Source organism: Harpia harpyja, chromosome Z, assembly GCF_026419915.1.
Source record: "Harpia harpyja isolate bHarHar1 chromosome Z, bHarHar1 primary haplotype, whole genome shotgun sequence".
Taxonomy (NCBI): Eukaryota; Metazoa; Chordata; class Aves; order Accipitriformes; family Accipitridae; genus Harpia; species Harpia harpyja.
The window spans coordinates 77,179,695-77,204,249 of NC_068969.1; the positions used below are offsets into that span (position 1 = coordinate 77,179,695).

Consider the following 24,555-nt stretch of genomic DNA (forward strand, 5'->3'; position numbering starts at 1 on the left):
GATGGGAGGGACATCTTTACGCCAGTCCCTGCCCTGAGATTCAGGGACTAAAGAGATATGGGGAGAGCATTTGCCAGTGAAAACTGAGGCAAAAATATTGAGTACCTCAGCCTTCCCCATGTCAGTGGTCACCAGATCCCCTGTCTATTTATGAGTGGGGGTACAATTTGTTTTGTCTTTCTTTTCTGACTAATGCACCTGTAGAAGCCTTTCTTATTCTTCACATCCCTTGCCAAATTTAGCTACAGCTAAACTTGTTCCTTAGCTTTCATGATCTCATGCCTACACCCCCAGCCAGTATCCATATATTCTTTCCAGGATGTGTATCCCTGCTTCCACTGCTTATGCATTTCTATCTTGTGTTTCAGCTTGACCAAGAGGTCCTACCTCATCCATGTTGGTCTCCTGCCTTCCTTGCCTGATTTCTTGCACATGTAAATTGCTAGTTCTTGTGTTATAAGAAAAATGTCTTTAAATATCTGCCAGCTTTCTTCTGCTCCTTTATCCCTGAGGGCAGTTTTGCAGGAGGTCCCATTCACCAGTTCTTTAAGCAACTGAAAGTTCACTTTCCTAAGGTTTAGAGTCTTGACTATACTTTTTGCCTGGCCTATATCCCTTGAGATAATGAATTCCACCAAGGCATGATCACTGCAGCCCAGGCTACTACCAATATTGACCTCTCCAGTAAGCTCATGGCAACAAGCTCTGAGAACAGCTACAGGTGTAATAATCTTCCTTGCAGGAGACTTGTGTTTGTATCAAATCATAGTGATAGAACAATAAAATGAAGCTGAACCTGACTGATATCTAGAACTTTTAAATTAATTTTTCATTCTTTGGAGTTTCAACACTTTAGTGCTAAATAATGCAAATGAAAAGTATGTATATTTGCTTTAATGCAAAGGCTGCCAGCTAACTACTGATGCTTAAATTACAGTGGTAACCAACACAGGACTGTGTGATGCATGGAGCTGAACAACCAGCTGCTTCTGACCAGTCTTCCCTGTGTTGGTTACTTTGAGGATCTCTGTGCTAGCTGATTGTGAGTGTATAATGTTCTCATTATCTTGATGTAATGGTGGAATAGCTGTAGCCAACACTTTATTGGGTAGAAGCGTAATGAAAAAACAAATGTAGTGGCTATCCAGACAGAAACATCAACACCTAACGCACTGTACGTATCAGCAAGATCTATGCAGTATGTGGAGGGCTCCTTTAAGCCAAAAAGCCTTCATACATTCAGTAAGCATAAACACAATCACCCTTAGAACTCTGCAGAGGTCAGTTCCAAAACATTTTGATTCGACTAGCCAAACATCAGTGTTTGTGAATGTTGGATGGCATTTCAGGGGCAGTAAGTGGGAGAGGTGTCCACATTAAGGGTCTTTTACAAATAACTTCCCTTCACAACAGAAAGGGGAGCCAAAGTTTTGTTTTCCAATCCTACTGCCAAAGGGAGAAGACAAGGTGATTAACAGTTGAGGCTATTTTAAGATCTGAAAATTGTAGGATTTGAAATAACTACATTTTTTTTTTCTTGAAGTCAACTCATTAGAAGGAATTTATTTCCTTTTGCAGTCCACTAGAGCTCCTGAACATCCCACATGAGTTTCAGAAGTAAGTAAGAGATGATAGTTAATTTGCTATCTTGTGCAGTGCATGGATTTCATGATGGACTTGGAAATAGCATTTGGGAAGACCATTCTTGTCATAACCTGCAAGTAAAGTAGTCTCAAATGGAGATTACATTTTTAGTTTTGAGATTATCTCAAAAGTTTCAATTCGGTATCTGCTGCATTAGAGGTTGGAGAAAGACAACAATAATTTACTTAGATATACTCTGCAGTAAAATGGATTGGATCGACGGGTAATTGTATGAATTGGTGCTGTATATCATTAATTTGTGGAAGCCACAAAGCACTGTCTATATCCAGACTTTTTCCTACTCCTGCAATACAAGCACTTTTTACTTTACACTAAAGATTTTCATGTGACTTACAAATCTCCTCCAGGGGGTGTGGTTATCATAAGATAATCACACCCTTGGGGGATTAAAAACACTTGTCTGTGGATCATGACTTGTAACACCCCAGGGGTGTGATTATCTCAGGAAACTCACACTCTCTGTCATGCCTAATTGCTTAATTATTACAGTGGTGAGTTCACACTACTATACAGGAGCGAAGGTTGTGTCAGCATTTCTCTTAGAAATTTCTGTTTTCAGAAATCTGCCATGAAAATCTGCTGCAGGCTGAAACCTGGCAAAAAAAATATTCTGCCTGGGAGCAAATATCTCTACCAGATTTCTAAGAATTAGCTTGATTATATTTTAACAATGTCAGTGAGAAATAAAAGGTAACTATATGTGTTTACATGACAGCTGACATTCAGCCAAGGTTCTGACATTGAGTTAAATGGAGTCAAATATAGTAACATTTATTTTAAAATATTTATAAATATGTATCCATTCAAATAGTGCAATGACTCACAAAGTCTTTTGGGCAAAGGTATACAGTGTTCAAATATCTGTCTGAAAGTTTTTTACTGCTTCAGTAAAAATCAGGAAGGGATCAAGCTTACTGAGTTATAGTACTGATGACTCCAACCCAGTTTCTACTCAGTGAGCACAGTACCAATCATAAATAAGTATGAACTGAACTTCTTAACCAAGTTCAGAGAATCACTGTTAATATGGATGCACAGACAGAAATTCTCATTTGTACAAGTTTCAAAATTTAGATACATTTAGTGATTCTATTTAAAAACCTTGCCAATTTGTATTTGCAGAGGTGGGAATTGCTGCCTTTTTTATTTTTCAGTCTAAGTGTAAGTGGAAGCTTAGCAATCAAGATACTGGTGTTCTTGTCCTGTAGCTTAAATATATCTAAAGTAATAATAATAATGGTAATAATGCAATATATTTCATACCTTCAGTAATCAAAAATATTCTTCCTATCTTCCATGGAAAGTTATTTTAAAATGTTCATTTAATAGGCTTGTGTGAATTTATTGCTAAAGGTCTATTTTTTGTCAAATAAAATTTAATACACACAGTATGTATTATTGCCTCATTTTTACTTTAAGGAAATACAAAAACCCCCATGAAAATAACTATATTTAAAAATATTTTATAAACAACATGTGTGGAAGTGGACAGTCTATGGAGAATCTGGAAACTAATCAATGCTATAATTATTTTCTTATAAAATAAAAATAAAAATTGAAATTATCCACCTGGTTATCTGTTTTATGGAACATTATATATGATTCAAAAAGTATGCAAGCAAAAGACTATGTTTCTGTCTATATATTCCTTGACACAACAGGACCTGAGCTGATTGGAATGACAAGACATAAACTGTAATTTAAAGGATTTTTAAATAATATTTGTACATGTATTATTTGTTGTTTTTCTTAAAAACAAAAGGAGCAGGGCATATATATGTTATTTATTTTTCTCTAAATTGGATATGGCTGGAGCGACCATACCATTCACAATGGAACCTCTTGAAAGCCACAGCTTATAATCCATCCTGACATACATTCTAATACCCTAGCCGTCATGTGAGCAACATGCAATTTTATAACATGTACTTTTGTATCATAGGATGTTACTTACTGCACCTAGCACATATAACGAAAAAGGAAAACCTGGGAGTAGGTTGTAGGTAACTAGAATAGCTCATCTGTCAAACCAGTTGATAGTCTCAGAAGAGAAAATTGTTCCCCAGAGACAAACATGAGGAAGAGACAGGTGGATTATATTGATGGACTACAGATTGCCCAGGTGTGCTGTAAGCCATCAATTCATAGTTGATAGCTAGCAGGTGATAAATACCAAACTCTCCTTGAAGCCTAAAAAGTAGTCTAAGCAGCATGAAGGAGTAGGTAGAAATACAAAGAACATTATTACTGATTATAAAGTTGACACATTTTCATATGTTTTTTGCATTTGGTGGGATTAATTAAAATATTAATTTCATAAGGACAGTTTAGGCAAGTTTACAGAAGGTGTATGTGAGCTATTAAAAAGAGGAATGTTTACCTCAGTAGAAGAACTTCTATGTGTCAGAAGATCTCTCACTGCAGTGAGGCTGTTCATCACTGTGTGCTGAGTTTTCTACTTCAGTATTGCATTCATTTTCAAATGACAAGTTTGAAGTTAACCATATGAAATACTGGCATACTTTACTTCAAAGACATAATGCATTGTGTATAGATTCTACCACATGTTAAGAATTTAATCCTTCTTGCCTGCAGATACACAGTCCTGGAAAGAAGGCTGAATGCTATGGATGACTGACAGTGCAATACTCGTTTGATACTGTGAAAAAAGACAATTTAATCTGACTGTTTTGTTGTTGTTTTATTCCTCTTTTCCACTTTATTATTCCCCACCTGGCATTCTTACTTTTACAGTATCTTCCACCTGGCAGTATTACAATAATTATACAGATGTATTGACAGCCAATGGGTCTTAAACAGTGGGGAAAAACAGCTCGTGTTTTTGATTATGGAGTTCAAGATGATTCATAGGGAAAAAACTTAATGAACAGTTGCTAAGTGAAATGATGGCAGGAGTAAGATCCAGGATACATTTTTGCTACTATGAAGGTTTTTTGTTGTGTACCACTAGAAAAACAAGAGGGAGATTGGGACATATGATGTGGAAGATGAGAAGATAAAATGGATATCTCCTATAAATTAAAGCATGATTCATATAAAGATTAGTGAATGATATAAGTAGAGAGCAATAAAGGAGCTTGACATTTCATACTAAGTACATTAGTTAATGGATAGAGAGATACCATATGGTGCCACTGTAGAATGAAAGATGAAGATTTCTTGGCCACTGGCTCACGATTATGGTCAAAGCATGTTTGGATTATACCCTTTCAATAAGAAATTCATTTAAAATTACTTACCATGAGTGCTCGCTGTCTGGTTATGATAAGAGATAACCTGACAACTTCTGACATCAATCCTGAAATGTTTTTGTGGGTGTTTGTGTGTGTGTAATGAGGAAGCAAAGAGTATTAGAGGGCAAGGGAGTGACAGAGTTGTGAAGCATAGCAAGAGAAATGCAAAGAGTAAGAGAACCAGAAAATAGAAGAAAGGGACAGAAAGCAAGAGAAAAAGAATAAATTCTTTCTTCTTGTGAGCAGAAAGAGTAGGGAAAAGGGACAAAAACCCAGTTAAACTCTGCAGTTAACCAACATTGGCATAGCACTTCACTTTTTAATCAACTTCTTCAACTTAACTTTTTAATCGACTTCAGCAACATGTGGGGATGAGTTAAAGAGGTCATGAGCAATAAGAGTGACAAAGGGGGAATGAATGAAATGCGGAGAAATAAAGGACAAGTTGCCAACCACTTTTCTGATATAAGTGATGAAATTCCTGATTACGTTCCATGCAATGCTATGGTTTGGCTGACTGGTGTGTTTTGCTAGAGCATTTTATAAGTACTCATTCAAAGATAAAAATACGTTGATACTTCTACGGAATTCCCATTAATACTACATTCAGATGGGCTACCATCAAAATTAAATAATTTTTCTTGCATATTTTATTTTCTAGCTTTTCCAACTACAACAGAAACTTAGTATTCAAAAATGTTTAATAATAACAAAAAACCCCCCCTGAATTTTGGTTCTTGGTCCAATGTAGATACTTAGCCTTATTTGCATAAATAGTGACAGCACTGAGTTTGGTGCCCACATGTGTGTAGAATGCTAATGTTAAACATGAATTTTAACAAGTATTTTTGCCTCAAGTCCTTCTGTTTGGTTTTATTTGGTTTTGGTTTTTAATGGAATAATAGTACTTTTAATCTTCATAGGTGAAGTGGGGGAGTGTATTTTCATCTCCAGGCAGTGTTTATTTCCATAAATATGCACTTCATTTTGAGTACAGTTTTGATTTTGATATTCCTGGGCAATTTATTAAGTTCCAAAATATTTGTTAATCTAGTCTTCCTGCCATAAATAGTTTCAGATTTCATTGGCAATGATGTTTTCAGAAAGCCAGTTTCCACATCCTACATATATACTTTCAGAAGTCCTTCTAAGTTTACTTTTTTTGAGGATCACCCAATACAGAAAGAAAGAATGGGACAGTTCAGTCTCAACATCCTGGCCGATCACAATTTAATAACATTAAGAATTCACATAGAGAATATGAAGAATTGGCTGTGATAATTAAAATGAGTCTGAAGAAGAAAAGGAAATATTTAAATACAGAAACACAGTAGGAGGCAGCATTTAGCACAAACAGAGGTCACATTTACATGGCAATTTTTTTCCCCAAGCATTAGACATTCAGCTGTACTAAAGAAAATGGTCAAAACATTGCTGGGGTTAAAATATGGCTGTTTCTTTACCCAGAAATTCAAGGAACGGCTTCTCATTGCTGTGTTCTAGCCAGGTAGACCGGTTCTCCTGTTTCACTTGCTACTGTCTTTAGCATCTTGTCCTTTAAAATGGATTATTTGTTTGTAAACAACACCTCTGTGGTATGAAATAGACAAATACATGTTATATGTGCTGTGCAGGTGGGGGGTTAGTACCCTACTCTTTGGAAAGAACTGGGTCTTAGTCATCAGCAAAGACTGAGCTGTACCATTCCTCTAATGACTGAAGATGACAGTACATGCCCCCCCCTCCCCGTATTAATGGTATGTAAGCCAGGCAGAAAGAGCTATAAACCCATCAGTTTAAAAATAAGAGTTCTTACACATTTCTGAATCTTTACCAATTGAAATTGAAGTTCTCTAATTAAAAAAAAAAAAAATTATTATCCAGATACAACTGCCCAGGAAATTCAAGAACATATGTCAGTAACTGATGTTTTCTTATCTTCCATCAATAGCACATACTAAAAAGAAAAGAAAAAAATATGGACAGCAATTAGAATTATTCTGACCATTATTTCCAGAACAGCTTCCTTTCCCCTAAGTACCAGAAATTTATTTGCTTTCTTTATCAAAATTATTTGTCACTAGTACAGAGCTAATCTCACTTTGCAAATCCACTTCTCAGGCAGTTTGCAGGTTTGATGTGTTCTGAGTGTGAATTATACAATCAAATAAGTGAATTTACATTTTAAATGTACTTCTTGCTTATTATGGTTTTCACCATGTTACTAGCACCATATTTTCTAGTGGCTCGTAAACTGTAGGCAGCTATGAACATATTTATTACTTTTCCTTAGTGAGGAAGAGAATGTTCTCTTTTCTCTCTTTTTTTCTTTTTCTTATGGTACATATATATAAATTTCAGCTATATGTGTATGATCAGATTAAACAAATTATTGGCAATCTTATGTAATTGTTATACAGCCAAAAGAGCTTGTGAGGACAAAGCATATTTTAAAGAATATTTACCTACATTGTCAATGTAAGTTTATGAAACAAGAACAATGGATAAATCATATTTTATTGAATGCTGATAAACCACTATAAACTTTGTTACTTCACTCCAATTTAGCAAGTCTGACCTTGTGTCTGACATCAGCCATGCAGTTTCTTATTCTTAATTAATTTTGGAAAATACTTACAGAAACAATGACAGGGTCTGTCACTATGAAGTGAGCGTATGTTACCAGTTGTAATAACAATGTTAAGGTCAGGCAGGAATTTTCATTTCAGTACAAATCCTAAGAAATCTTACATATATTCCAACTATGTAATTTCTTGTCCTTCCTGTGATGAAGAGAACATTTAACTAAGAAAATATTAGAGTGTTTACATCTCTGTCTGACTTGTAGTCTTCCTGTAAAATAGAGTAGGATATGGTTGACTGTGGGGTAGGAGGGAAAGACGGGCTGAGCTGTTGATGGATGTAGCCTCTGAGTTTTATTCCATTCCAGTAGACTGGGTTAGAAATAATATATGAAAAATCTGTTGACATTTTATAAATGCTGCTGAATTCAAGGAGTCGTCATCTAGATGACACCATTCCATTCACTTTTGTTAGTTACGAGAAATGAACCAAAATCATAGTGTTGACCCAGTGCTCTTGCTATTACCTTTTACTGAGTCAAATCTTGCCAAGAATATTTGCTTTTCTCACTTAATGATAGAACAGCTTTTCTTTCCTGAGTTTTGGTGTTTCAAACAGTCCTGGGGACACTCTCATCACCAAAGGCAAATATGACAAAGACAATGATACTCATAGAGAGCCTCAGAATGAATTGTTATTGTCAAAAGCTCTGTGCTTTTTTCCATGCTTTTTTTAGGGAAGTTTTTTTTTCAAATGGCAGCTGCAGTAAGAACTCAAAAAAATTGTAGATGATGTATTACATGTGACAGCCTCTATATAATAATTTATCCTTCATGGCAGGAAGGAATTCCACAAGTGCCACCACTTATTACAATTGTCACAGTTCATAGAGCTTATAGTTGGAGGGAGCTTCTGGGTCATTTGGTGCAAGACTCAACCTATGTATTAGATTTCTTCATGTAACATCTACCATCTCTTTGAGCATGTCTAGTGGAGCTTTAGTGACTTCCTTGTTGGCAACTGCATTAACCCACTGATACCTAACTTGAACTTCTTCTGTCCAGCTACTATTTTTTGGCTTGATTCCAAATTTAAGCTTCCAGCTTCCTGAGAAATCTCCCCCCCTGCACCCCCCTTTTTTTTAATAAACATTTATGGTGAAATGAATGAGCACCAATCTATGCTTTCCAAGTCAGAAGTATTAAGTCTAGCTGAACATAATCAGATAGCTTCATAGTAAATGGGATTGTAGAGCCATTTGAGACTGTAACTTCTTGAAATTCCGTATGTCGTCTATTACTTTCATTGGCAGTATCTACAAAGACAATGTCAGTTGGCAACAAACCCAAGTTTCATCACGTTCTTCTACAACTGGCATAAGATAAAAGAAGCCAGAGTCTTGCCTAGTAAACTGGAATTCACAGTGAGTGTTACTTCTACTCTGGAGAACTGGTGCACAGAAAAGCTCTAAGAATTTTCTTTGGAAGGGCCTTTGTTTGACAGTAGATGAGAAACAGCCTGGATGTCTGACAACCCCTCAGGTTTTTCCAGATTTAAAATCCATTGTGCCAAGATCTTCTAAGGCAAACAGCTGTTGAATCGACCAGTTCACCATCATATTTCTCCAGTGCTTAGCTTTGATATCTTTTCTTCCTATCTCTCTTTCAAGCTTTTTCTAAAGTTACATTTTATGGAATGTACCATGTTAACCTTTCTTCATTTTTACATCCTTTCTAATTCATTGTCATCATTTTGTGAAAGAAAATTTGACATGCATATACTACTGTGTTAATGTTGTGTAAAAAAGTATTGCATCCCTTGTTTTACAGACTTTAAGGTTGAAGTGCTTTCATTGCAAGTTTTGAATCTCCTGCAGACTGCCAAGGAAGGTTCCATACTTCCTGAATCTTCTCCCTCTGATCTGTTATCTGATTTGTCTTGTATCCGTTCAAGGTAGCAGGAGTTATTTGATTGAGCTTTTGACTGATTTAACAATTGCCATATGGAGTGTTTTGAGTTGTGGGGTTTTTTCTTTCTTTCTTTTTCTTTCTTTCTCTTTCTTTCTTTCTTTCTTGTTATGTATTTGTTTATTTATAGCAGAATTTTCTGCTATATTTATCGGCAGATATTTCATCATTTTGCAATTTACCTTTACTTAGTGTAAATTACACTTGTACCTTGACAAAAGGCAAGAGATAGCTGAAGAGGGATCTCTGCAAATTTCATCACTTCATGGGACGTATTTTCTACAGAGAATACAAGAAACTTTCACAGTTACTGGAGATTCTGAAGAATATTTTTTGTCAACATAAAATCTTACGTTGGGATGGAAAGTGTCACTCAGCGGGGAACTGATGAAGATTTCCTTGATAGTCCACCTTTAATAGAAAAATCACCAGCCGGGCAGGCACTTTTTTCCCTGACTCCTTACATGAGGGGTTTCAATTACACATCAATTGGACTCCAATTAGGAGACCAAATTTTGGGGAAGATATTATCATATTTTAACCTCTCTAAAAGAGATAGGAAGTGGTATGTGGCTAGTGTTATGTGCCTATGACCCTCTCAGGAATAGCTGAGTCCTTTCCAAAGCATGGTCTATTACTGTTTCAGATCAAACCTAAAACTGTCTAAACTGGGAGGTATAGTTTCCTAACTTTGTTTTGAGAAATGGCTGATTTGGTTTTGCTGACATTGAAAAAAGGTCAGCCAGAGGCAGAAGTCAACATGGACAATTTTAACCCGAACAGCTGAAGTCTTACCAAGATATGTAAACCAGGATATTTTAATGGAAAGCATTATACAGCCTTAATGATATCAGATTATGATCCCTATGAACAAGAATTAATCCATTGGTCAGTGCTGGCTATGCTTTGACATCTATGCTATCAATATAAACATTTGCTCTGCCAGAATCTCCCTGAAGATCCCATCAATAACTCAATAACAGAATGCCCCAGTAAGTAAAATCTTTTAAACATGATTTCAGAGTAGATGACATCCCTAGAAATGCTGCTGCAAGAAATTATATGGGTAAATGATACGTTAACATAAGGAAAAACAAATGACTCTTGATTGATTCTTAACATTTCTGTCAGAAGAAGGGCTGATTTAATTCATGTACTTTATTAAAGGAAGTGAAATACAGAAGTATATTGAGACAGCACTAGGAAGATGTGCTCTGCATAAGCACAAAGTTTTAAGGATCGAGGTTAGATTATCTTTCTGCCAAGATAATATATTAGTGATCAAAGTTGACATTGACAGCTATGGGAAAGAGATAACGTACTTAGACATCTTACAGTGAAAGATGTGAGCAAAAGCCTCCTCTGTCTCCTCTGCTTGCCAGTTTCTGCTGAAGGGCATTTAAAGTCTTTTCCCCTGTTGTTACGCTTGCTGGTGGACAGGAATTCGAAACACGGACTCTGTGGTCTTTCTACCCCTGCTTCCCAGAAGTGTAAAGGAATGCTTCATTCAGTCTTCTCATTTATTGTACATTTGTTTGAAAATCAGCCAAAATACTAATCTGTTATCAGGTGTAAATCCCACAGGATTTCTATAGTTAGGCTGGTCATATATTGAATTTGAAGGTAAGAATTCAGGCTGGAGAAAATCAGGCGCTTAAATACAGATTAGTCTCCCTGCAATACCTTTCTGCAATATCAGAGCAGAAAGTGATAACAATACTTTTGACAGTTAAAAGTGAGGTTGCCACTCAGCTTCCTCAGAAACAGTTGTATGACAGATTATGCATACGTATATTATGTATATACATATCTGTTTCACAGCTTTAAAAAGTTATCAGGGCTTTTCAAAAAGCAAAACAAAATTTGAAATACTGAGGTAATCCTTTTCCTCTTGGTGAAAGTAGAGGGAAATGCATTTTGCCCCACTGTGAAAATCATTTAAATGTCACATATTCAGGTGTTTAATTTGGCGAGATTTTTTATGCATGAGTCTTATTTAAGATGCAACCATGAAAAATGTATGGCAAAAATATATATTTCTGTGTATCTATGTAATATGTAAATGTGTGTGTATTGGTGTTCAAATAAATAAATAACATATTCTGGGTTTTATTTTTAACGCACACATGGGAACCTCAAGTGAGAAGTGAAGTTCTACAGGACAAGATTAATAAGGTACTAAACAGTGTAAAGACTTGTTTGCTGATAGAAAAGGAGTTAAGGGCATATTTCCTGTAGAGAAGGGAATGAGGTGTGGAAAGATTGCAAAAAGATAAGTACCATATATAGCAGTGGAAATTAAGTCTACGACTTAAGCAGTACTCAGAAAAGGTACAACGAAGTAGAGATGAGATGGGAGGCCAAAGCACAAATTTACTCTAGTTCAGAGCAGGGTTTCAGACCAAGTCTCTGTTTACTCAGGCAAATTCTCTCCCCCCCTGGATTGATGAGTGTCTTCAGAGAGAAATCCTTTAACCTTTGCTATCAACCAATCCCCATTTGAGGACCCTGAGCAAGAGAAAGAGGGCTAGCAGGTCTTCAGTTTAATTACTGGGATTCTGACTTAGGAGTGGAAAACACTATAGTCAAAGATCCTGGTCAAGATTTTAATGGTATTTTACACAGAACGATGCAACTCCAAGAATACATACTAGAAGTATCCACACCAGAATAGCCTAGTGTGTGGTGGGTAGGACACTCTTGGGAGATAATGCTCTAAATCATTTATCATTTATAGATGTCAAACACCACTTGTATTTTGTAACTCTGTGCAGTCAAAGAACTATCTTGCAGCTGAAGCTGCAATCAAATTCAGATCACATTTGTCAATAGGAAACTGGAGAAATGTTTTTCAAGTGATGCCAAACAAATAAAAATAAAAATATGATGTTGTTTCTTGTTCCAAAGGGAAAAAAACCCCCAAACCAAGAAAACCCCAAAACCCACCTCACTACCCTCATTTTCAAGAAAACTGAATGCCACTGCCTTCCAGTCACAGATTTAGTTAGGCCTGTGGAGAGAGTCAGAGCTGTCATGTGAGACCTTCAGACTAGTCCCTGGCTTGACAAAGAAATAGTCAAATTATTTTTTCTTGAGAGAATGGCATCCAAAAGAGGATTTAGTAATGTTAAACAATGGGGAACATTTCAAGTGAAGCTAGCAAGCGTAGATACTTGTGAAGAATGCAGTTACCAAATGTAACATTTGCCATGGGGCCCTAAGTAGTTGCTTTTTAATGTTTGCTTGTTTGAATATACAGTTGTATCTTGGTACACAGGTAGATCTCAGATACTGTACGCACAATTCCCCTGTAGATATGCAGATGGAGAGCCTAGAAAAGCAGTCTAATGCCACCCTTTCTTACTTACTGAGGCAGTTGCTGCATCTCAGTGCAGAAGTTCCCCATCACAGTGGAGCTCCTTTTTCCTTACGGGTTTCAGTGCATGGTCTGAGGCATGGGGCTGGCAGGATCTCTGCAGATCCATCAAGACAGGGATTCAGTTCTAAGTGTATCTATAGAGAAGAAAAACCATTCCTGCCAAAGGTGTTCACCTCCATGTGCTTCTTCCTTAAATAAAGAAGATCTGGGCTTTTGGCAGTGTTAGAAAAGGAACACAATGTGTTTAGCTGCAGTCAGGTTTGCTTTGCGCCACAAGAGTCCCTGTGCCAGCTCATACGTGACATATAACCTGGATGTGGGTACCCTGCAAAGTTTAACTTGTAGGGCCCCTTCAAATCAAGGCTGTCTACTCCTTTCTGTTCTTCTGCCCTCACAGGCAGCATTATCAGAAATGCACTCATGAGAGCTTTTCTCACATCAGTGGCAGAGGCACTAAGATGCAGTTAAAAGCCCTGGGGAGGCTGGTTTCACTGCTTAGCTGCGTGCTAATATTGTCTCGGTTAAGTTCTAACATTTACTCGGCATTTTGCTGCTGCTGGTGTAGTGTGGAAAAGATGGCAAACCACTGAAGAAGTGTAATAAGTAGCCCTCCTGTAGCAAACTTCTGCAAGTCCTTGAGTCATGGGAAGTCTGTATATTTTTACAGTGAGAAGATATGTCATACTGCCTCCAAGAATGTACTTCAGTCCTGTTATTTCAAAATGAGTGCCTTTGTTTTTTTGTACCATCACTTTTTCAGCTTTCTCCAGCTGAGGAATCTGATACTGCAGGCTGAAGATGACTGTATTATTAAAACACAGGTCTTGTAGACTCGAATGATGAGGAACAAATGAAACCTTTATATCCCAGCAGAGGTTATTATAGAGATTTAGATTTCCCAGAGAAAATTTTTACTTTCATAGCTCTTTTCAGGTTTCGTATGGGCAAACAAGCTGCAGTTAGGCACTGTTGTCTCAGACGTTCCTTGCAGATGAGTCAAGATAGCTGTCCCTGTGGTCAGCTCCCTAGGTGGCCAGGTGTGTTCCTGTGAGCCTGACTGGTGTTATCCTCGTCTGTATGGGCATCTTACCAGTTGCTCTTGACTAGAGAAAAGGATCAAACTCTGCCCTGTTCAACGTTTTGTTTTTTTAAGAATTCGGTTGCACACGATCAAAGAATTCCGGTGTCTGGTGTGTTCAGTACTGATTCCCATGTTGTGGTCCCTGCTCTCATGCTGCTTCCCTTATGATTCCTGAGCTCCCAAGGATAAGCCTACCATTAGACAATGTTCTTAGCTTAACCCTTTGGCCTATTGTTTCCTTTGGTTAGTACAGCATTTGTTTTCTGACCTCAGCCTGGCCTTAACTACTGGGTATGACTTATCACACCTTGATCAAGACCCCCAGTCACTGCCAGTTCCCTCAGCAATGAGACTGGAGAGCCATTGGAAGCTTTTGAATTAATTTGTTTCAGTCTTATGAAGACATGAAAACATATCTCCAGCCCATGGTGTCAATGCAAAGCTAAAAGTTTTCCCCACACCTTTAATTTATAAAGTTGCCCAAGAAATCAAACCTATTTTAATGTAATTCATTACATTCATACTAAACCATCACCATCTGCTTTAAAGAATTGACAACTGCAAGGAGACATATTTAATATAACCCATATAAAAAACAAAGGTAAAGATGGCAAACAAATTATGTTTTCAGAGCAGTTCAGCAGCATCTGAGAAGTCTTTCCTCATGTTTCATTAATCATGCAGAAACTGCTTACTCTCCTGATGTGTTGCCTTAATGCAAGAAAGAAACAGGATGCTGTAAGAAGAGTTCCAGCATTATTGTACTTGTGAAACTACTGAGACCTCTGCAGCATTTTATCATCTTACCAAGACTGAAGCTGGCAGTGTTAAGACCTTTTATAAGTATTAGTTTAGCAATTGCTTTATGGAGGTGAAGTTCAATGTCAATATGCACTGTTAGCTGTAAATAACCTCTTTTAAAAAAGTTATGGAACTTTCAATATAAGGGGACATTGACATTTTTTAGTCTGCAGAAGTATAAGGAACAGGGAGATTTGCAATACCAGTCTTCCATATAGGTTTAATAATTTGTGGTTGGTTTTGCTCCAGGTGGTTGGTTTTTTTAAGTTAAAAATTGGGGGGGGGGGAGAAGTAAAATGTACTTTGGTAGACAGAAATATATGGGTATGTTGAATGGCGTGATGATGTACAATTTTATTTGTTTTATTATTATAAGATGAAATCAAAAGAAACACTCTCTGCCAAAAAGTCAGTCCTAATTAGTTGGTGTTAATTTTACAGAGTTTACTTTGTCTCTGCTTTTTTCACTTGTTTCACATTGACCTTGAGTACAGTTATTCATTGAAATAATTTTCATTTCTAGTATCTTCTGTGACTTTTTGTAGAACTATGTGAGTCATTATGAATCTACAGAAGCTTAATTATCACTTGCTTAGCTCTCTATGGTATGAAGAAAGACTCAAATATTTTCACCTATCTGTACTATAAAATTTCTATTTCTTGATGATCATAGATAATAGAAACATTTTAGATTCAAAATCATTATTTCACATGATAATTTTAAAAAAGAACTTTTTAATTAGATGTATAAAATAGATAAAATATTTTACTCTTCTTCAGTCTCAGAATTTAGCTCTATAATCTTGCAACTACTTCATTAGTAGATACTAATTTAGCCATTTGTTTATGCAGATAAAATCTTCTACAACTACGAACGTTACACGCCAAAATTGTGTGTCTGGCTTATCTGTATGCCTTGTTCACCCCTTCCTGTAGTTTTAGAACACGTGCCTGCCACAGTAAGTCATAAATTAAAAATGTCCTTTGCTGTTGCAGGTTCAAATATCACAACCCCAAAGTGTGGTTGGTAGAAGTGCAGCTCCTCAATTTACATGTATGCAAACTGCATATACAAATCTCAGCTTATGTAGGCACAAAATGAGAATGCTGCCTATCAGCTGTGCCACTGACATAAAACTGCAGCATTAACTGGGGAAGCTATTTTGAAATTGTATCCCCACCGTACTACATGCAAACAGGAGTGTCATGCTATTGAATGATTTATTACAACGTCAAGGGTAGCATATGCTGCAACGGGCTTTTGCACGGAGGGTAGGCTATCTGCTGTGAACGCACAGCCTAGGAAAAAGTAGTCTTTGGCGAGGGACAGGATAGGCCACTAGGTGACACCACTACACCACGGATGAGTAAGTCGAACATTATTTATCCAGCAGGTAAAAAACATGCCAGAGAAGCAGCTTTTCCTGTTCTTGGTAACATTTTTCAGACCTATTTTTAAGCATAAAGTTGGGGTAGGTTTTTGGGGTTTTTTTGTTTTGTTTTGTTTGGTTTGGGTTTTTTTGTTTGTTTGTTTTTAAATTCAAACCATGCGATCTATGACTATTCAGATTTAAAAAAAAAAAAAAGACTAAACAACACTTTGTCTGGCCTTACTTTGTTGCTTAGTTACTACCTCTGTTTACCACTGTTAAGATAAATAGGCAGATGGGAATAGCTAAGTTTCAGCTTGGTGTTATCAACTCAGTCTCTTATTCTGAGTTATTTTTTCATGTTTGTTTGAAGCATTAAGTCAGGGTGGGTTTTATGGAGGCACCACAGACAAACTAATATTTAAAGAAAGACAGTAAAATTTTTAGGGTAAATAATATCACATATGTTTTTCTTACTATTACCTCTATTACTGGTGCAAATTTCAAGGTAATAAATGAATGTTTCTGATTTTTTTTTTTTAAATAATATTTTACTAATGGGTATAACACTAACTATGAACACATCCTGTCCATAAAACATATCTTAAGTCATCTTGGACCCTATATGTATATATATAAAACCATAATCTAGCTAAACCAAAAGAACTGAAAAACAGTACATACCGTGTTAATGAACAACAAGGATGTTTTCTACTATTTTTCTTTTATCTGAAAATGTGCTTTGAAAATGAATGAGTCAAATACTGTCAGAACAAGTGATAACTGAGATCAGGTTCATGTGAAAGGCCCCCCAGAATAGATACAATTATAAATGATAAAATAACCTTGACAGTGGTTCAGTCCAATTTGCACCACAGCAGTTATTATTGTTAGCAGGGGTTTTTTTTCTCTTCTTCTTGATTTTTTTTTTTCCTTTAACCCTTTTGATTTCTTCTTTGGGCTTTTCCCAGAAGAATTTGAGGCTAACAATTTTTGATGGATGATAGCAACTTCATTTTTCAACAGTCACATTCTTCATGTAGGAAAAACATGCTTTGTTTAAGGAGGTTGAAGTGCAAATGAAGAAGTGCTATTCCCAGGCAATGCTAAGTCTGCAACTCTAAACTGTAATATTGAACTGTCCTCAGTACAGTGTAGACAGAAATCCTATTTTGTTTTTAAACCTCAAGTTTTGCATCCATTAGCTACATGGTTCATAATTAGTGTTTGGGCCAAACAAAGAGTCAATATGATGTCATGTCTAGACAACATGTAAATTAATATGAAAGCAATTGAGTTACAAATTCTATACTAATACAAATTAATCTGAATTAAGTTTAATCCACAGTTATTAACTGATTAAATGTGGCTGTTGGTAGCTACAGGGTGCTGACTTCCATCTGTGATTATTAGGGGCACAGCTTAATCACTGATTCTGCACTCAGAAATATTTAAAGCAAATGTCATATACAGTGACTCTTCATGCTTGTTCACTGAATGGAACATCTAAGAATGGAAATCATAAATCTACATTTTTAAAATATGTACAAAGTCTATCTTGATTTTCATAATTAGCTTCTGGTTAGAGACAGCTTAGTTCTTGTTCTGTTGACTCTGACTAGCTTCGTGTTTTCTTCTTTGAGAAGTGCACATCTGTGTAGGTGAAATTGTAGGCCATTGTGAAAAGTAATATAGATTTCTAATATCTCCATTATTATTATTCAAAATATGTGAGACCTGTTGCCAGAAATAAGCAGGTACGTGTCTGACATAATCCCACGCTGCCAAAGCTGCTTACATTTCAGAGCCGGATATTCACTAATGTAAACAACATAGTGACAGACGTGTCCACTAAAATTGCAAAAATGTTGATGTGAGCTGACAGAGCAAGGGCCAGAGTAAATTCTGTGTAGATTTATGTAATAATTTGTTAGGAAAAAAAAAAGTTTTCTTTTAGGCCATGCATATTGCATTTAAATTGTTTCATATTCCTTGTAGATTTTAGTACTGGTAATAGGTAAAATTAATGTTTAAAAAAATATCATAGAGATGGAAATTACCTCACTACGGAAAGCTGCAGTGTCTGTAATTTATCTACTAAGCAAAACTGCAAACAATTACTGGCTGATATTTTCTGTGAGATTTTTTTGTTTTGTTTTGTAGGGTTTGTTTTCTGTTTTTACTAAAAAACAGCTAAAAAGGTTGTGGAAAGTATTTTATCTCTTCTTTCTTTGCGACTGAACAACTAGTTCATCAAAAAATTGTCTCAAAGCTTTGGGATCTATTATGAATCTATCACATAGTGTATATATAGCTGATAATTACAAACTATGTGATATCAAACCCAGGGTCATTCTCTTCTATAGACTCTTTTATGGACATCCTACTCATTGCCATAATAACTGAAGCTGTCATGACAGTGGTCTGTGCCTAGCATGAAGCTCTAAACAATTCTGACAAGCTGCAGCTCATTAAGGGACAGTCATTTTGTTGAAATGTCTATCAGCTCTCAGGGATGTACCAAGATGAATAGACCCAAAACAATAGCTCCATTTGTTAGAGCAGTAGCTTCTCTAATACATGATGAGACAATCAAGCCAAGCCGCCTTCAGCACAAAGACATAATTAATCAAATGGACAAATGGTTCAAAAATTGCTTTAGTATATTCTGTAGTGGACAGGGGTTTCCATGGAAACATTGGCGTTTGCATCACAGTTAATGACCATTTTGTACAATGAAGTTCCAAAAAAGATAGCCATGGAGAAAAAAAAAAATTCAAATAAATAAATAAATAAATAAATAAGGAGCAAGTGACATGTAAAAGGAAGAGTTTGAGAGTGTAACTCTGGCATGACAGAGAAATTAATGACTGTATTTTCATATATCTGTAGAATGCAAGGCTCAAACAGGCCATCCTGGTCATTCTGTTTGACCTCCTTTATAACATTGGCCAAGGAACCTCACCCAGTAAGCTTCACATCAAGCCTATAACTTCATCTGGAGCTAGAGCATATGATTTAGAAAGACATGTAGCTTTAATTAAAGTATTGCAGTTGAAGTCTATCATGTTCCTGCTTAAATTATTCCAATAGTTAATTAAGCTAACTGTGAAGAATTTGCACCTTATTTTGTATTTTGCTTCTGTCTGTCTAACTTTACCTTCCAAGCAGTGTCTCTTCTTATGCTGTTCTGAGAGAATCTGCCATATAAAATCTGTTTCTTCTTCACCTGTTTCTGTTACAATTGACTCAATCTTAGCGCTCTGAGTACAAGATGTATTTTCCAGGCTGTCACAACATTTTGTTAGCTCCTTCTGGAACCTCTGCTAATTTGGAGCCCTTATTTGAGGAGCTTATTCTTTCAATCTGACTAATGTTTCCTACATAGAGATAATACTACTTTCCATGTAACACTCAATGTTTGTTACCGTGGTAGATAAGAAACAAGTTTTTTTCTCTTAGAGGGAAGCCTAGTGATCAAGTATTGGGTGTTCCTTTCCCTTCCCTTCCCTTCCCTTCCCTTCCCTTCCCTTCCCTTCCCTTCCCTTCCCTTCCCTTCCCTTCCCTTCCCTTCCCTTCCCTTCCCTTCCCTTCCCTTCCCTTCCCTTCCCTTCCCTTCCCTTCCCTTCCCTTCCCTTCCCTTCCCTTCCCTTCCCTTCCCTTCCCTTCCCTTCCCTTCCCTTCCCTTCCCTTCCCTTCCCCTCCGATCAAGCCGACTTATTAAAAGATCACTCAAATGAAAGGTAGGAAGAACAGTGCATTTCATGACCTTGTACTAAAACTTTTCTAAGTCAAGGGACTGAACTGGCTGATTTTTAAAGAGTACCCAAGTTACCTGAGAATGTAGTCCAATGTAAAAATACATACATTTTGTTCTGGAAATGCTGAAGTGAATTTCCTCAATATTTGAAAAATATATTTTGATCTGAAGCTGATCATTCCTTATTAATATTAATTTTCTCAAATTCACAGTTTTCTATAAATTCTCACTAGAGCTTATTTTTGATTGAGTACCTGGATTATAAATGTCATTGTTTATTTCCACAGGACATTCTTCTAATCTGTAATTTGTTTTCCAGTTTTCCTGCGATGTGACCAAGTATTTAGATGTATATTTGAATGAATTTGCCACAGTCTGTGTAACCATGATTTCATCATCAGGAGTACTGATCTTGGAAGTCATCCACAGATTCTAGGTATTTATTACAACTGGCCTTTCCACACAATATTCTTAAAGTAATTGTTATGATAATATAAAAATGGTTTGGACTTTGTTTCAGTTCAGGACTTTGGAGCTCCCTTGTAACATTCATGAAAGAAGACTTTGCTGTAGTTGTTGGCATTCTTATTATGCATATCTGTTTTCTGATGCACAGATACTTGTAAGTGTAGTCTGAACCACCCAGGGCTCTCCTTGTTTCTGAAATCACAGACAACATAATCTGTAAGGCTATACCGAAGCCTGAGAATGGATACACAGGTAGTGAAGAGGGGTATCTAATAATAAGGTCTGGTGAATTATGTGTGTGCTCCAGCCTGCTGGTGTGCAGCTCTCACTCTGTCAGACAGACACATTTGGAAACCTCTGTGACAATGTTGGAAGAGAGCTTTTAAATGATGGATTTGGGGTGGCAATCTTTTTTGGGGCTTTTAAAGGAAACAGGCAAACAGTGCTCAAAACCACAAAAAAGTGAGTTTTGCTATGTCCCTGGATGCTAGGTTGCTACAGCTTCCTCTCCCCAGGATGTCTCTGGCATTTTTGTCCAGCAGAATCAGGATCTGTAAGACGTCCCTTGGATGTCATTTACATGAGCTTTCTGTCACTGCAGGCTGCTGTATAAGTCCAGATCACTGAACAGCTGTAGGTCTGTTATCCGTTCGGTACTGACCTGACCAGCAGCATCATCTGCCAGGCAGAGCTTCAACCACCCCTGCTCCAGAAAAAGAAATTCTATGTAACTGGGCAGCTTGTGAGTGCATTTTGTGCTTATCAACAGTTCAGTGCCGTGAGATATAGTAAATGCTTTAAGAGATGAAAAATGTAAAAGCTCATTACAGTAGACTAACAAATTCCTAAAATAAAAAATAAATATGAAGGCATAGTCTTGTAGGAAAAGAATATACAGGTTGAGTTCCTACTGATTGAAAGAGGTCTTTACTGACAGACAAAATGCAGTCCTGGTAAGAAACACCATGGGTCTTCAGAGCAGGTTTTGGATTAACCATTTGAGTTTAGTGAATAAAGATGAAGCCTAGAACGTGCAAGTGCTCCTCATTGCAGCAAAGACATGCCGTGTCAAATGAAGGAAAACATCGCTACACTTTCCTGGACAAATCCTGAAGCCTATTACAAATAAAGATTCCCATTTTCATTCTATGCCCTTTATCTGAACATACTGCTGGGTATTTCATTCACAAGGGTTTTTTTCTCATCTGGTGCTTTCTACAGTTATATAAATATACATTTGACTTAACAATCTACAACCCTTCTAAATGTATTCTTTACAGTGCTTAATACACTTCAGTGATTTAATCTTATTAATAGAGTGCCACAGTGAAAATTACAAGAGTAGTTTCTTCTGTGCTGACAAAAACCTAGTTTTATGCATATCAAGATTTTCTGTCACAGAAATAAAACTTAACAATTTTTCCCTCTCATCATGATTTACAAAAGCTCCTATAAGACTTGATTCCACTTGCTTTTTGTTGCAATTAAAAAACCCAAAACTAAACAAAACCACCAAAACCTGTCCAGGTTCTTTCTTCGCAGAAAGTCATTGAAAGTAAATTATCTGGAGGTCTATCTGTTACTGTATTTTTACCATAATGCTTTAAAGGTTTTTTATATAACTGTTTATATACACTTTCCTGGAATGTTATTTTTATCTGTTTTTTCTTTCATTTGGTAAAAATAGCATATTGCTCTAACTACTTGGGATCAGAAAACTCTGCCTACACATTTCGCTTATAGCTACCTTTCACACTGTCACCTTAGAAATCTGTATTTAGTATACTTTATCATGTCCCATGTCAGCTATTATAATTTCAATGTTCATGATACTTCCTGAACTTTGTGTGTGACCAAGATATTCTTATGCTTTAGGAGATATGAGTCTTTCACCTTGTCGTGGTTTAACCCCAGCCAGCAACTAAACACCACGCAGCCGCTCACTCACTCCCCCCCACTCAGTGGGATGGGGGAGAAAATCGGGAAAAGAAGCAAAACCCGTGGGTTGAGATAAGAACGGTTTAATAGAACAGAAAAGAAGAAACTAATAATGATAATGATAACACTAATTAAATGACAACAGCAATAATGAAAGGATTGGAATGTACAAATGATGCACAGTGCAATTGCTCACCACCCGCTGACCGACACCCAGCCAGTCCCCGAGCGGTGAATCCCTGCCCCCCCCCACTTCCCCGTTCCTAAACTGGATGGGACGTCACATGGTATGGAATACACCGTTGGCCAGTTTGGGTCAGGTGCCCTGGCTGTGTCCTGTGCCAACTTCTTGTGCCCCTCCAGCTTTCTCACTGGCTGGGCATGAGAAGCTGAAAAATCCTTGACATTAGTCTAAACACTACTGAGCAACAACTGAAAACATCAGTGTTATCAACATTCTTCACATACTGAACTCAAAACATAGCACTGTACCAGCTACTAGGAAGACAGTTAACTCTATCCCAGCTGAAACCAGGACACACCTTCATCCATTATCCCTTTGACTGGATTTCTATTCATTTCAGAAGCTAATTTAAAATTGCTCTCCTGCTTCTAAACAATGAATTTACTGCACCCTTCTATAATTTGCTGGCTTATTCTTTTTCTGTCTCTCTATTTTCTTCATCTTGGTTCTCTGTTTTGTATTTTCCCTGTCACTCTCCACAGCTAATTGTAATCTTTCACATGTGGCAAGCCATTCAGAATAATCTTTTTAAAAAGTTGTCATCTGGTAACACTTTGCTACTCACTTTTGCTGCCCACTTTTTCTTGGAAACACAGAAGTCAAAGCTACATTAGTAGGATAAGTCATTAGTCACTGTAAATGTAAAGTCACTGTTAATGACTAATCCTACTAATGACTCCAAAACACACTCATGTGTTACTTCTGGTCATCTGTAAGGATTAATACTTCAAATAAACCTCATCTTGAAAAATGATAGCTTTGTCGTAGGGCAGAAAGGTAGCAGGGGTAAGGGGGGAAAGAAACTGGAAGTGAAGGGAGGGACAAGACTAAGAAAGGGAGAAAGAAAAAAAAAATCATGTAAAGCATATTCTTTGTTTTAACATATCATTGAGATGAAACTATTTCAGCAGCTCATATTTACTTTTTGGAATGACATTTTTATATGCTACCTCAGAACAAGAGGTTGCTGTACACCTTAGCACATTACGGTTGTTACTGTCCTCTCATTATTTCATTGGAGCTTTCAGTTCAAACCCAAAGTTTTTCTGTGGTGTATTTTCAATAATGACTATGAAAGCATTTTCAGAAAGAAATATCCAAAAATTTTATTTATTGCACAACATGCAATAAATTTTGCCTGATAACACCACACTGAAAAAAAAAATTAAATTCTGTATTTCTCATAGTTTTTTACTTCTTCTACTTATATATATGAACAGACACACATCTACATGTCTTGGTATCATCCAGAAATTCAAAGAGTTCCCACAAATTAATACTATAATGTGTTAGAAAAATATCTGCTGGAAACCACTATAAATGAAAAGGAGAACATGATGTATGAGCTTGGGAATATCTCTCCAGTGATAAGGAAATATCAGCATCTAAATATTTTTCAAGCAATTTATGGACCAGGAAAGGCAATATCAACTGCACTTGCATTTTCAGGTTTTCCACTGTAGCTCTACCAACGCAGGCATATCATTGGACTATACTTTCAGTGTAGACAGGGTCATAATATAAAAACAGTCAGTTGACTTCATTGTGCATATTGGTGCTAATGGCACTCAAATCTCTTAAGCAGAGGCTAGTCCTGTATTTCAACATACTGGAATGGGCACTGGGTGCTGCTGAATAAAGCAATGCATTTGCTTACATAATTTGGTTGCTCAGACTAAAGCAAATGGGAGGGCTTTAATCCTTACCTGTTTTTGTCTAGGTAAACTGATAAGCTTTCCAAGGGCTCAGAAGTATAATACACTTGATAACGGACATTTCCTGTTTTAGTAGTTGTTTGGGTTTTTTTTTTTAACATTCAGCATATGTCAAATTAATGTTTCTTAAAAATCAGCAATATTTTTTTTGCAAAACCTCTTCAGAAATGTGAATTTGTGCTTGATTTTCATGACCAGCATATAGAGAATTTTTAAAAAGATTAATGTGAAAAATATAAAATTTGCAGTGTATGTTTCTTCAGTTTTTTTTTCCCAAAACCCATCTTTAGAATGTGCTGAAGTGAAAATTGTGGGGTTTACTTGTGATTA

General features: G+C 36.6%; 1 long non-coding RNA gene across 2 annotated transcripts in view; it reads left to right on the forward strand.

The window, feature by feature from the left end:
* The first annotated feature begins 936 nt into the window (after positions 1–936).
* Positions 937–24,555, forward strand: part of LOC128137812 (uncharacterized) — a 59,800-nt gene continuing 36,181 nt past the window's right edge. The window contains exons 1-3 of one of the 2 annotated variants that reach the window (XR_008233853.1): positions 937–1,042; positions 8,815–8,925; positions 11,610–11,644. This is a non-coding gene — a long non-coding RNA (uncharacterized LOC128137812). The remainder of the gene's footprint in view (positions 1,043–8,814; positions 8,926–11,609; positions 11,645–24,555) is intronic. The other variant, XR_008233854.1, reaches the window with a different exon arrangement.